Source organism: Lonchura striata, chromosome 3, assembly GCF_050655825.1.
Source record: "Lonchura striata isolate lonStrDom1 chromosome 3, ASM5065582v1, whole genome shotgun sequence".
Classification (NCBI taxonomy): Eukaryota; Metazoa; Chordata; class Aves; order Passeriformes; family Estrildidae; genus Lonchura; species Lonchura striata.
The window spans coordinates 16,862-29,321 of record NC_140705.1 but is presented as its reverse complement, the minus strand read 5'-3'; the positions used below and the strand labels follow the sequence as shown (position 1 = coordinate 29,321).

The following is a 12,460-nucleotide window of genomic DNA, read 5'->3' as shown; positions in this document are numbered from 1 at the left end:
TGGAAAGAAAACTCACCAGTCCAGGTTCCTGATGTCAGTTTGTAGGGCTCCCTTGGGACTCTCAGGGCAGCGCAAGTTTGAGGTGGGGACAGCTTTGTTCTGGGAAGCATCCTTCAATGTTTGTAGTTTTTGGAGTGAGGGGCCAGCTCAGGGCCAGGGGCCCCTGGGCACATTTCCCAGCCTTTTCGCCGGAAAGAAAACTCACAAGTCCAGGTTCCTGATGTCAGTTTGTAGGGCTCCCTTGGGACTCTCAGGGCAGCGCAAGTTTGAGGTGGGGGCAGATGAAGTCTCGGAGATATCCTTTGATGTTCTTATGAGTTGCAGAGAGGCGCCTGCCCAAGGCCAAGGGGACCTTTGCTCTAATTCCAGCCCTTTTCCCTGAAAAGGAAACTCACCAGTCCAGGTTCCTGATGTCAGTTTGTAGGGCTCCCTTTGGGACTGTCAGGGCAGCAGAAGTTTGAGGCCGGGACAGCTTTGTTCTGGGATGCATCCTTTGATGTTTGGAGGTTTTGGAGTGAGGTGCCAGCTCAGGGCCTGGGGCACCTGGGCACATTTCCCAGCCTTTTCCCTGGAAAGAAAACTCACCAGTCCAGGTTCCTGATGTCAGTTTGTAGGGCTCCCTTGGGACTCTCAGGGCAGCACAAATTTGAGGTGGGGGCAGATGAAGTCTCGGAGATATCCTTTGATGTTCTTATATGTTGCAGTCAGGCGCCTGCCCAAGGCCAGGGGGAACTTTGCTCTAATTCCAGCCCTTTTCCCTGAAAAGGAAACTCACCAGTCCAGGTTCCTGATGTCAGTTTGTAGGGCTCCCTTGGGTCTCTCAGGGCAGCGCAAGTTTGAGGTGGGGACAGCTTTGTTCTGGGATGCATCCTTCGATGTTTTGATTTTTTGCATTCAGGTGCCCACCCAGGGCCAGGGGCCCCTGGGCACATTTCCCAGACTTTTCCCTGGAAAGAAAACTCACCAGTCCAGGTTCCTGATGTCACTTTGTAGGGCTCCCTTGGGACTCTCAGGGCAGCGCAAGTTTGAGGTGGGGACAGCTTTGTTCTGGGATGCATCTTTCGATGTTTGGAGTTTTTGGAGTGAGGCGCCAGCTCAGGGCCAGGGGCCCCTGGCATATTTTCCAGCCTTTTCCCTGAAAAGGAAACTCACCAGTCCAGGTTCCTGATGTCAGTTTGTAGGGCTCCCTTGGGACTCTCAGGGCAGCGCAAGTTTGAGGTGGGGGCAGATGAAGTCTCGGAGATATCCTTTGATGTTCTTATGAGTTACAGTCAGGCGCCTGCCCAAGGCCAGGGGGAACTTTGCTCTAATTCCAGCCCTTTTCCCTGAAAAGGAAACTCACCAGTCCAGGTTCCTGATGTCAGTTTGTAGGGCTCCCTTGGGACTCTCAGGGCAGCGCAAGTTTGAGGTGGGGACAGCTTTGTTCTGGAATGCTTCCTTCGATGTTTGGAGTTTTTGGAGTGAGGTGCCAGCTCAGGGCCAGGGGCCCCTGGGCACATTTCCCAGACTTTTCCCTGGTAAGAAAACTCACCAGTCCAGGTTCCTGATGTCTGTTTGTAGGGCTCCCTTGGCACTGTACTGGCAGCGCAAGTTTGAGGTGGGGACAGCTTTGTTCTGGGATGCATCCTTCGATGTTCGTAGTTTTTGCATTTAGGTGCTAGCTCAGGGCCAGGGGCCCTGGGCACATACTTTGGCCAATTTCCCTGGGAAAGAAAACTCACAAGTCCAGGTTCCTGATGTCAGTTCGTAGGGATTCCTTGGGTCTATCAGGGCAACACAAGTTTGAGGTGGGGACAGCTTTGTTCTGGGATGCATCCTTCGATGTTTGGAGTATTTGGAGTGAGGCGCCAGCTCAGGGCCAGGGGCACCTGGAAATATTTTCCAGCCTTCTCCCTTGAAAGAAAACTCACCAGTCCAGGTTCCTAATGTCAGTTTGTAGGGCTCCCTTGGGTCTCTCAGGGCAGCGCAAGTTTGAGGTGGGGGCAGATGAAGTCTCGGAGATATCCTTTGATGTTCTTATGTGTTGCAGTCAGGTGCCTGCCCAAGGCCAGGGGACCTTTGTTCCAATTCCAGCCTTTTTCCCTGATAAGGAAACTCTTCAGGCCAGGTTCCTGATGTCAGTTTGTAGGTCTCCCTTGGCACTGTACTGGCAGCACAAATTTGAGGTGGGGACAGCTTTGTTCTGGGATGCATCCTTCGATGTTTGGAGTATTTGGAGTGAGGCGCCAGCCCAGGGCCAGGGGCCCCTGGGCATATTTCCCAGCCTTTTCCCTGGAAAGAAAACTCACCAGTCCAGGTTCCTGATGTCAGTTTGTAGGTCTCCCTTGGGACTCTCAGGGCAGCGCAAGTTTGAGGTGGGGACAGCTTTGTTCTGGAATGCATCCTTCGATGTTTGGAGTTTTTGGAGCGAGGCGCCAGCTCAGGGCCAGGGGCCCCTGGCATATTTTCCAGCTTTTTCCCTGAAAAGGAAACTCACCAGTCCAGGTTCCTGATGTCAGTTTGTAGGGCTCCCTTTGGGACTCTCAGGGCAGCGCAAGTTTGAGGTGGGGGCAGATGAAGTCTCGGAGATATCCTTTGATGTTCTTATTTTTGCAGTCAGACGCCCACCCGGGGTCAGGGGACCTGTGCGCCAGTTCCAGACTTTTTCCCTGGGAAAGAAAGCTCACCAGTCCAGGATCCTGATGTCAGTTTGTAGGGCTCGCTTGGCACTCTCAGGGCAGCACAAGTTACATGTTGGGGCAGATGAAGTCTCTGAGATATCCTTTGATGTTCTTATGTGTTGCAGTCAGGTGCCTGCCCAAGGCCAGGGGGACCTTTGCTCTAATTCCAGCCCTTTTCCTTGAAAAGCAAACTCACCAGTCCAGGTTCCTGATGTCAGTTTGTAGGGCTCCCTTGGGACGGTCAGGGCAGCGCAAGTTTGAGGCCGGGACAGCTTTGTTCTGGGATGCATCCTTTGATGTTTGGAGTTTTTGGAGTGAGGTGTCAGTACAGGGACTGGGGCACCTGGGCATATTTTCCAGCCTTTTCCCTGGAAAGAAAACTCACCAGTCCAGGTTCCTGATGTCAGTTTCTAGGGCTCCCTTGGGACTCTCAGGGCAGCGCAAGTTTGAGGTGGGGACAGCTTTGTCCTGGGATGCATCCTTCAGTGTTTCGATGTTTTGAAGTCAGGTGCCAGCTCAGGGGCAGGGACCTCTGGGCACATACTCTGGCCCTTTACCCTGGGAAAGAATACTCAAAGTCCAGTTTCTTGATGTCGGTTTGTAGTGCTCCCATGGGACTATCAGGGCAGTGCAAGTCTGAGATGGGGACAACTTTGTTCTGGGATGCATCCTTCGATGATTGGAGTTTTTGTAGTTCTGTGCCAGCTCATGCCCAGGGATCCCTGAGCACATACTCCGGCCCTTTTCCCTGGAAAGAAAACTCACCAGTCCAGGTTCCTAATGTCAGTTTGCAGGGCTCCCTTGGGATTGTCAGGGCAGCACAAGTTTGAGGTTGGAGGAGATGGTGTCTGGGTGATATCCTTCCATATTCGTATTTGTTGCAGTCAGGCGCCTGCCCAAGGCCAGGGGGTCCAGTGCTGTAATTCCAGCTCTTTTTCCTGGGAAAGAAAGCTCACCAGTTCCGGTTCTTGATGTCAGTTTGTAGTGCTCCCATGGGACTGTCAGGGCTGTGCAAGTTTGAGGTGGGGACAGCTGTGTTCTGGGATACATCCTTTGATGATTGGAGTTTTTGAAGTCAGGTTCCTGCTCAGGGCCAGGAGCCCCTGGGCACATACTCCTGCCCTTTTCCCTTGGAAAGAAAACTCACCAGTCCAGGTTCCTGATGTCAGTTTTTAGGGCTCCATTGGGACCATCAGGGCAGTACAAGTTTGAGGTGGGGGCAGATGGGGTCTGGGAGATATTCTTCGATGGTCATATTTGTTGCAGTCAGCTGCCCACCCAGGGCCAGGGGGTCCTGAGTGCCAATTCCAGACTTTTAGCCTGGGAAAGAAAACTCACCAGTCCAGGTTCCTTGATGTCAGTTTGCGAGTTGTGCTTGGGATGTTTAAGATAACCCCTGATTAACATCAGGGCAGCTTGGGTCCACAACACATCCTTCTGCATTCAGATTTTCAGTGGGCGGCCCTTCTTTCATGGCCCCTGGGTCTTGGACTCTGTCACTGGCCCTATTCTCTGTGAAACATGGCTCACCCTCTACACTTCCTGGTTTCAATTTTAAGGAGGTGCTTGTCTCTTCCGGGGCAGGCAGAATTCTTGGTGGGAGCAGTTTTGCTCCAGGATAAATCCTGTGCCATTCAGAACAAAATGATGTAGAATGTCACTTGCAGCCACAGACCTCGTGATCCAACCTCTGCCCTTTTTCCCTATAAAACCAACCTCACCCTCCCTGTGTGTTGATGTCTCTTCACTGGAGGTGTGCTGCTCTCTAAGGGCAGCGAGAATTCCTGGTGTTGGCAGCTGTGGTCTGTGAGAAGTCATTCACTGTTTGCAATTTTGGTAGCACCATTCCTGTTTGGCCAGGGGAAAGATTGTTAATTATCTTGGCAATGAAAATCTGGCACTCCATTGTTTAAGGGTCTGGCAAAGGGCTGTGTAGGGGAGGGAACACCCCACAGGACCTTTCTTCACCTTATCCCCCACTCTTAGGTGTAGCAGCTCCCCATGCGAGCAGCTGCTTTTAGTGCAGCTACCTGCGCACACCTGCACAGGGAGCTGCTAATCCAGAGGGGCTAACAGGGGTATCCCAAGCGTCCCTCCAGGAGCTACAGTCGGAACATCCAGCTGGGACCGAGGAGCAGCCGGACCCACCCGGGCACGGAGCATCCCTTTGAGAAAATGCAGAGGGCAGAGCCCTCTTGCCAAGGGGCAGCACCTGAGCAGGCCGGGCAGCATGTGGGGTTCCATAGGAGAGCTTTCAACTTTCCCCTTTTATTGTGTCAGTCCCTCCCTAGAACCCCAAGACCTTCCACAGCACTCCCAGAAAAAAGAGGGGTTATGGAGAGACAAGGGGTTTAAAGTATGGGAAAAAACTTCCTTTTCCATTATTTCTTGCTTTCAAATAATGAGGAAATGCACTTCCCCTGCAATTTTAATGGTCTCATTTGAAAGAGTCCCTGCCTTTTCTATGCTGTTAGGGGTGGTAATTGACAGGGAATCCCCATATTCCATTATTTTCCAGTTTAAATAGAGGGGGAAAACCTTGACAATGTTGTTTATGGGTTTGAATTAAGAGTAACCCTTTTTGTTGTCCTAAGGCTTAAATTGAGGGGGAAGCCCAGCTATCTCTCTTTCTTAAGGGTTTGGATTGAGGGGAAAATCCCTCTGTCTTCATAACTGGAGAGATTTAAATTGAGGAAAGCCTCTCTTTTCCCAGTATTCGAGGGGATTAAGTTAAAGGGCGGAAGCCATTTATTTGCCATGGTATCAGTGGAGGCAACTTCCCCATTTCTTCATTTTAAGGGATTAATTTGAAGGAGGCTCTTCTAAGATGCTTTTTCAGCATTTAAAACTACTTTTCAGGGCACTTCTTTCTGTGCCCTAGGACTAAGTACCTCAGAGAAAGGCAAGCCTAGCACGTACTTAACCTTTATGCTGCCCAGGAGCCTATTGTTTTTCTTATTGTTATTTATAATGTAGTTAGTCCTAATTAGCAGCCCCAAGGAGACTTAAACTGTTCATATAATTAGTGTTTTTCTCCACCCTTAGTCTCAGGTTGAGTACTACTTAGTAGTCACTGAGGAATAATTATATAAGTTAACAGCAAATTACCCAACTTATCTAGATATGCTGCCTAAAAACAAAGTTTTATTTCTTACCAGATTTTTTGCCCTTTTGCTCCAAGCAGTTGTAGAAAAAAGAAAGAGCTGTCATTTCCCTGAAGAGTTTTCTTCTATATCCAGCCCTTTCTTCTCCTTGAATTCAAGCCAGAGGAGCCAAATAGCCACAGCTCCTCTGATGGCTTTTATACACTGTGGGGTTTGCCCCCTCCCTTTTCCCAGGTGCCACGGGAACGAGAGGCGGGCCCAATCAGGGGTATATTAACCCCAGCCTTTCCCAAGGGGCTTCATTCCCTCAGTGGGATCAGCTGGGGTAAGAGCTCTCCTCTCATTCAGATGAAGAGGCTCCTTTAGCTTAGCTTGTTCTCTGCAGCTGCTTTTGGGCTTCTAATGCAACAGAGACTTTGAAGATACTGCAAAGAAAACAACGTTGAACACAGGGAGTATTTAAATTCACAGTTTGGGGTTGAGTATTCAGGGCTGGTAAGGTGCTTTTGTAATTTCTGATTTTTTTCTTCTTTTTTTAGGAGGAGGGCAACTTCCAGTAATTGCAGTTTGTGTCAAGCGCAACATTTTTCCAGCAGATTCATCACGACGCAGAAGGCATCCGCACTGTGTCAAAGATGATGTGTGAGACGGTGGCTTCAGGTGAGTTGAGGATTGTGACTAGGAGAGGGAGAGTAAGCAGGGTACCGAGTTAGGAGTTATCCCTGTGGGGGTTTGCAGGCAGTAGGGTGAGAAACGGTGCGTATCTGCAAAGCTTTTCACAAGCATAGCAGAGGCATTCACGTGTCATACGGCACACAAGCTCATCCACCGAACTCACACAAATGCCACGTAGCTTTGCCTCTCTAACCCCGGTGCCACTCATCATAACAGCCATACCTTAGACTGAGGATGAGGCCGGAGACTTGAACACCCAGGCACACTCCGGAGAGGATAAGTAACTGACTTGCTGAGATTCGGCCCACATAGCACGAAACACAACCATTGATTTTCCCATTCTTTATTTTAGGAGACTAAGAGGCTAACAGGCTATCTCCTCTGAGCCAGACTCATTTCAGGTCCAACGTGGATTCACATCACCAGTCATCCAAAAGATAAGTCAGGGCCAGGGCCTGGAGATGGGAGCAGTGTCTTCCTTCTGCACCCGATGGGGATTTTCATCCCCTGATACGTGCAAGATAAGTGCAGGGCTACAACCCACAGAGGGAATGGAAGAGAGGTGCCGGGTGGGACTCCCCAGGAGGGGTTTTTGAGTCAATTTTGGAGATGGGGATGCCCAAGAAGCGTCTCCTAAGGCCACCTAAAGGGAAAGCGTCTGTTTTGATCGCAGTGCTGAGGTGCTCAGGGCAGAGCAGTGCTGGCGTGTGTCCTGTCACTCGTCTCTGGTGCACCCTATTATCTTTGCATCTCTCAGTCCTTTTTTCTCCTCAAAAGCTCTCTCTCCCTGTCCTGTGTCACAGGTGTCTGCACATATTTTTCCTGGAGCTGCTCTGCCCTGCTGCATAGCCTGTAATAGCACAAGTCCTGGGGACTTGAAATTTGTAATGCCGGGTGTAGTTGGGCTCTAGATTGTATCAGGAGGTTGCCATAACATGTTTGGTGATGCTAAGTTGTCCTGCAGCCGTTTGACTTTAGTCCTAACTTCCTTTCAGATGCAGACAATTCAAATCTGTGGCAGAGGGCCCCAGTCCTGGGGGAGAGTGTTTCCATGAGCAGGTCAGTCATTGTTTGCATTTGCAGGGGAAGCCTAAATGGTGACTGTATTACAGCAGTGTTCTTTACCTTTATTTACAGGAGGTCCAGGCAGATAGCAACAGTCAAGGCCAAGTGTGCCAGGTGAGCAGTGGACAAAAGCAGTTGTTTTTGCTCAGCTTTTACTTTTTGATTCAACTGTAAGCGTCCATTCTTGTTTGTGTGCTTTAGGGAATCCACTCAGAGTATGCCAAGCCCCTGTCCCCAACAGCTGATGGCCTGGATTTCTTGTGCTTGTGAGCCTTCAGGAAGTATTGCTGGACTCTGAGATGAAGCCTTGAAATTTTGTATTTCACGATGGCAGCCAGGTAGCCTTTGGCAATGGCTGAGGAGTTGCGGTGAGTCGCCGAGGTAGGGAGGGGGAGCCAAGGTCCTCTTAGGTTTCAGCAATGCCGAGTCACTTTGTCTCTTCTTAACCCAGGCAGATCCTGCGATGACGGTGGCAGCCTCCGAGCCTGGCAAAAGTGAGCGGCCCGAGCATTCTTAGGAGAACGGCGAGTAGAGGGATTGCTGGGTTTTGTCCATTGTGCAGCTAAGATCATGCAGTGATGTTTGGTGTTCTCGATTGTAGCTGAGCACGGGACCACAGCCCGGTGACCATAGGACATTCCCTGCAGGCGAGGCAGCCTCCATTGGATTCTCATCCCCAGATGCCTGAGAGATAAGTATAGGGCTAAGGTCCACAGAGGGGATTAAAGTAGGGTGCTGGGAGGGCCTTTAGGATCAGCTTTGGGGGCAGGGATGTGCAAGAAGCGTCCCCTTAGGCCAGCTAAAGGGAAAGTGTCTGTTTTGGTCACAGTGCTGAGGTGCTCAGGGCAGAACAGTTCCGGAGTGTGTCCTGTCACTTGTCTCTGGTGCACTCTGTGTTCTTTGGGTCTCTCGGTCCTTTCTTCTCTTCAAAAGCTCTCTGTCCCTGTCTCGTGTCATGCGTGTCTGCATGTATTTGTCCCGCAGCTGCTCTGCCCTGCTGCGTAGCCTGTAATAGCACAAGTCCTGGGGACTTGAAATTTTTAATGCAGGATGTAGTTGGGCTCTAGATCTTATGGGGAGATAGACATAACATGTTTGGTGATGTTAAGTTGTCCTGCAGCCATTTGACACTAGTCCTAACTTCCTTTCAGATGCTGACAACTGAAATCAGTGGCAGAGAGCCCCAGTCCTGGGTGAGGGTTTTCCTATGTGCAGGTCAGTCATTGTTTGCATTTGCAGGGGATGCCTAAATGGTGACCGTGTTACAGCAGTGTTCTTTGCCTTTATTTTTAGGAGGTCCAGGCAGACAGCAGCAGTCAAGGCCAAGTGTGCCAGGTGAGCAGTGGACCAAAGCAGTTGTTTTTGCTCAGCATTTACTTCTTGCTCAGCTTTTACTTTTTGATTCAACTGTAAGCATCCATTCTTGTTTGTGTGCTTTAAGGAATCGACTCAGAGTATGCCAAGCCTTTGTGACCGACAGCCGACGGCCTGGATTTCCTGTGCTTGTGAGCCTTCTGGAAGTATTGCTGGACTCTGAGATGAAGCCTTGAAATTTTGTATTTCACGATGGCATCCAGGGAGCCATTGGCAATGGCTGAGGAGTTGCGGTGAGTCGCCGAGGTAGGGAGGGGGAGCCAAGGTCCTCTTAGGTTTCAGCAATGCCAAGTCACTTTGTCTCTTCTTAACCCAGACAGACCCTGCGATGACGGTGGCAGCCTCCGAGCCTGGCCAAAGTGCACGGCCCGAGCATTCTTAGGAGAACGGTGAGTAGCGGGATTGCTGGGTTTTGTCCATTGTGCAGCTAAGATCATGCAGTGATGTTTGGTGTTCTCGATTGTAGCTGAGCACGGGACCACAGCCCGGTGACCATAGGACATTTCCTGCAGGCGAGGCAGCCTCCATTCACATGCGACATGGATTCTCATCCCCAGATGCCCAAGAGATAAGTATAGGGCTCAGACCCATAGAGGGATGAAAGAGGATGTGCTGGGAGGGCCTTTAGGATCAGCTTTGGGGGCAGGGATGTGCAAGAAGCATCCCCTTAGGCCAGCTAAAGGAAAAGTGTCTGTTTTGACCACAGTGCTGAGGTGCTCAGGGCAGAGCAGTTCCGGTGTGTGTCCTGTCACTTGCCTCTGGTGCACTCTGTGATCTTTGGGTCTCTCAGTCCTTTCTTCTCCACAAAAGCTCTCTCTCCCTGTCCTGTGTCACGGGTGTCTGCACGTATTTTTCCCGGAGCTGATCTGCCCTGCTGCATAGCCTGTAATAGCGCTAGTCCTGGGGACTTGAAATTTGTAATGCTGGGTGCAGTTGGGCTCTAGATTGTATTAGGATATTGACATAACATGTTTGGTTCTGCTAAGTTGTCTTGCAGCCATTTGACACTAGTGCTAACTTCCTTTCAGATGCAGACAGTCCAAATCAGTGGCAGAGGGCCCCAGTCTTGTGTGGAGATTTTCCCATGAGCAGGTCAGTCATTGTCTGCATTTGCAGGGGCAGCCTAAATGGTGACCGTGTTACAGCTGTGTTCTTTGCCTTTATTTTTAGGAAGTCCTGGCAGATAGCAGCAGTCAAGGCCAAGTGTGCCAGGTGAGCAGTGGACCAAAGCAGTTGTTCTTGCTAAGCTTTCCGTTTTTGGTGTGACTCTAAGCATCCATTCTTGTTTGTGTGCTTTAGGGAATCGACTCGGAGTACTCATACCTCTGTCACCAACCAGCTGATGGATCAGGTTTCATGCACTTTGGATCTCTCTGGAAGCATTACAGGACCCTGTGACGGAGCCTTCCAATCCTGCATTTCAAGGTCCCATCTGAGCAGCCTTGAGGAATGGCTGCGGAGTTGCGGTGAGTCCGGGAGGTAGGGAGGGGGGGTGTGAGAGTACAGTCATGTTTCAGCAATGTCATGTCGCCTTGTCTCCACTTAACCTAGGCGTACCCTGCAATGACGGCGTCGGAATCCAAGCACGTCTGAAGCGTGCAGGCCAAGAACCCGGGCATTCTGAGGAGGACGGTGAGTAGCAGAATTACAAGTTTTTGGCCGATGTGCTGTTCAGACCGTGCACTGATGTTTAGTTTTCTTTGTCTTGGCAGACCCAGAGGTGACAGCTGGAACTTAGCAGACAGGCAGATGGCCACCTTCTACACTCAAGAGGGATTTGCATCCGCAGCTGCGTACAAGATAAGTGGAGGGTTATGACCCACAGAGGGGGTGAAAGAGGGGTGCTGGGTTGGGACTTTCTAGAAGGGGTTTTTGTGTCAGTTTTGGAGACAGGGATGTGCAAGAAGCATCTCCTTAGGCCATCTAAAGGGAAAGTGTCTGTTTTGACCACAGTGCTGATGTGCTCAGGGCAGAGCACTTCCAGTGTGTGTCCTGTCACTTGTCTCTGGTGCACTCTGTGTTCTTTGGGTCTCTCAGTCCTTTCTTCTCTTCAAAAGCTCTCTGTCCCTGTCTTGTGTCACGGGTGTCTGCACATATTTTTCCTGGAGCTACTCTGCCCTGCTGCATAGCCTGTAATAGCACAAGTCCTGGGGACTTGAAATTGGTAATGCCGGGTGTAGTTGGCCTCTAGATTGTATCAGGAGTTTGCCATAACATGTTTGGTGATGCTAAGTTGTCCTGCAGCCGTTTGACTTTAGTCCTAACTTCCTTTCAGATGCAGACAATTCAAATCTGTGGAAGAGGGCCCCAGTCCTGGGGGAGGGTGTTTCCATGAGCAGGTCAGTCATTGTTTGCATTTGCAGGGGATGCCTAAATGGTGACTGTATTACAGCGGTTCTCTTTACCTTTATTTTTAGGAGGTCCAGGCAGACAGCAGCAGTCAAGGCCAAGTGTGCCAGGTGAGCAGTGGACCAAAGCAGTTGTTTTTGCTCAGCTTTTACTTTTTGATTCAACTGTAAGCATACATTCTTGTTTGTGTGCTTTAGGGAATCCACTCAGAGTATGCCAAGCCTTTGTGACCGACAGCTGACGGCCTGGATTTCCTGTGCTTGTGAGCCCTCTGGAAGTATTTCAGGACTCTGAGATGAAGCCTTGAAATTTTGTATTTCACGATGGCATCCAGGGAGCCATTGGCAATGGCTGAGGAGTTGCGGTGAGTCGCCGAGGTAGGGAGGGGGAGCCAAGGTCCTCTTAGGTTTCAGCAATGCTGAGTCACTTTGTCTCTTCTTAACCCAGACAGACCCTGCGATGACGGTGGCGGCCTCCGAGCCTGGCCAAAGTGCACGGCCCGAGCATTCTTAGGAGAAGGGTGAGTAGCGGGATTGCTGGGTTTTGTCCATTGTGCAGCTAAGATCATGCAGTGATGTTTGGTGTTCTCGATTGTAGCTGAGCACGGGACCACAGCCCGGTGACCATAAGACATTTCCTGCAGGCGAGGCAGCCTCCATTCACATGCGACATGGATTGTCATCCACAGATGCCCAAGAGATAAGTATAGGGCTCAGACCCATAGAGGGATGAAAGAGGGTGTGCTGGGAGGATCTTTTGAATCAGCTTTGGGGGCAGGGATGTGCAAGAAGCGTCCCCTTAGGCCAGCTAAAGGAAAAGTGTCTGTTTTGACCACAGTGCTGAGGTGCTCAGGGCAGAGCAGTTCCGGTGTGTGTCCTGTCACTTGCCTCTGGTGCACTCTGTGATCTTTGGGTCTCTCAGTCCTTTCTTCTCCACAAAAGCTCTCTCTCCCTGTCCTGTGTCACGGGTGTCTGCACGTATTTTTCCCGGAGCTGATCTGCCCTGCTGCATAGCCTGTAATAGCGCAAGTCCTGGGGACTTGAAATTTGTAATGCTGGGTGCAGTTGGGCTCTAGATTGTATTAGGATATTGACATAACATGTTTGGTTCTGCTAAGTTGTCTTGCAGCCATTTGACACTAGTGCTAACTTCCTTTCAGATGCAGACAGTCCAAATCAGTGGCAGAGGGCCCCAGTCTTGTGTGGAGATTTTCCCATGAGCAGGTCAGTCATT

At 50.5% G+C, this 12,460-nt stretch overlaps 1 long non-coding RNA gene across 9 annotated transcripts in view; it reads left to right on the top strand.

Annotated features, from left to right (window-relative positions):
* Nucleotides 1-12,460, top strand: part of LOC146767745 (uncharacterized) — a 97,617-nt gene that overhangs the window by 79,477 nt on the left and 5,680 nt on the right. For 5 of the 9 annotated variants that reach the window (XR_014953481.1, XR_014953478.1, XR_014953486.1 and 2 more), the window contains exons 2-4: nucleotides 6,304-6,424; nucleotides 7,435-7,872; nucleotides 7,956-12,450. This is a non-coding gene — a long non-coding RNA (uncharacterized LOC146767745). Of the gene's footprint in view, nucleotides 1-6,303; nucleotides 6,425-6,791; nucleotides 7,414-7,434; nucleotides 7,873-7,955; nucleotides 12,451-12,460 lie in introns of those variants that run through there. The other 4 variants (XR_014953479.1, XR_014953482.1, XR_014953480.1 and 1 more) reach the window with 4 other exon arrangements.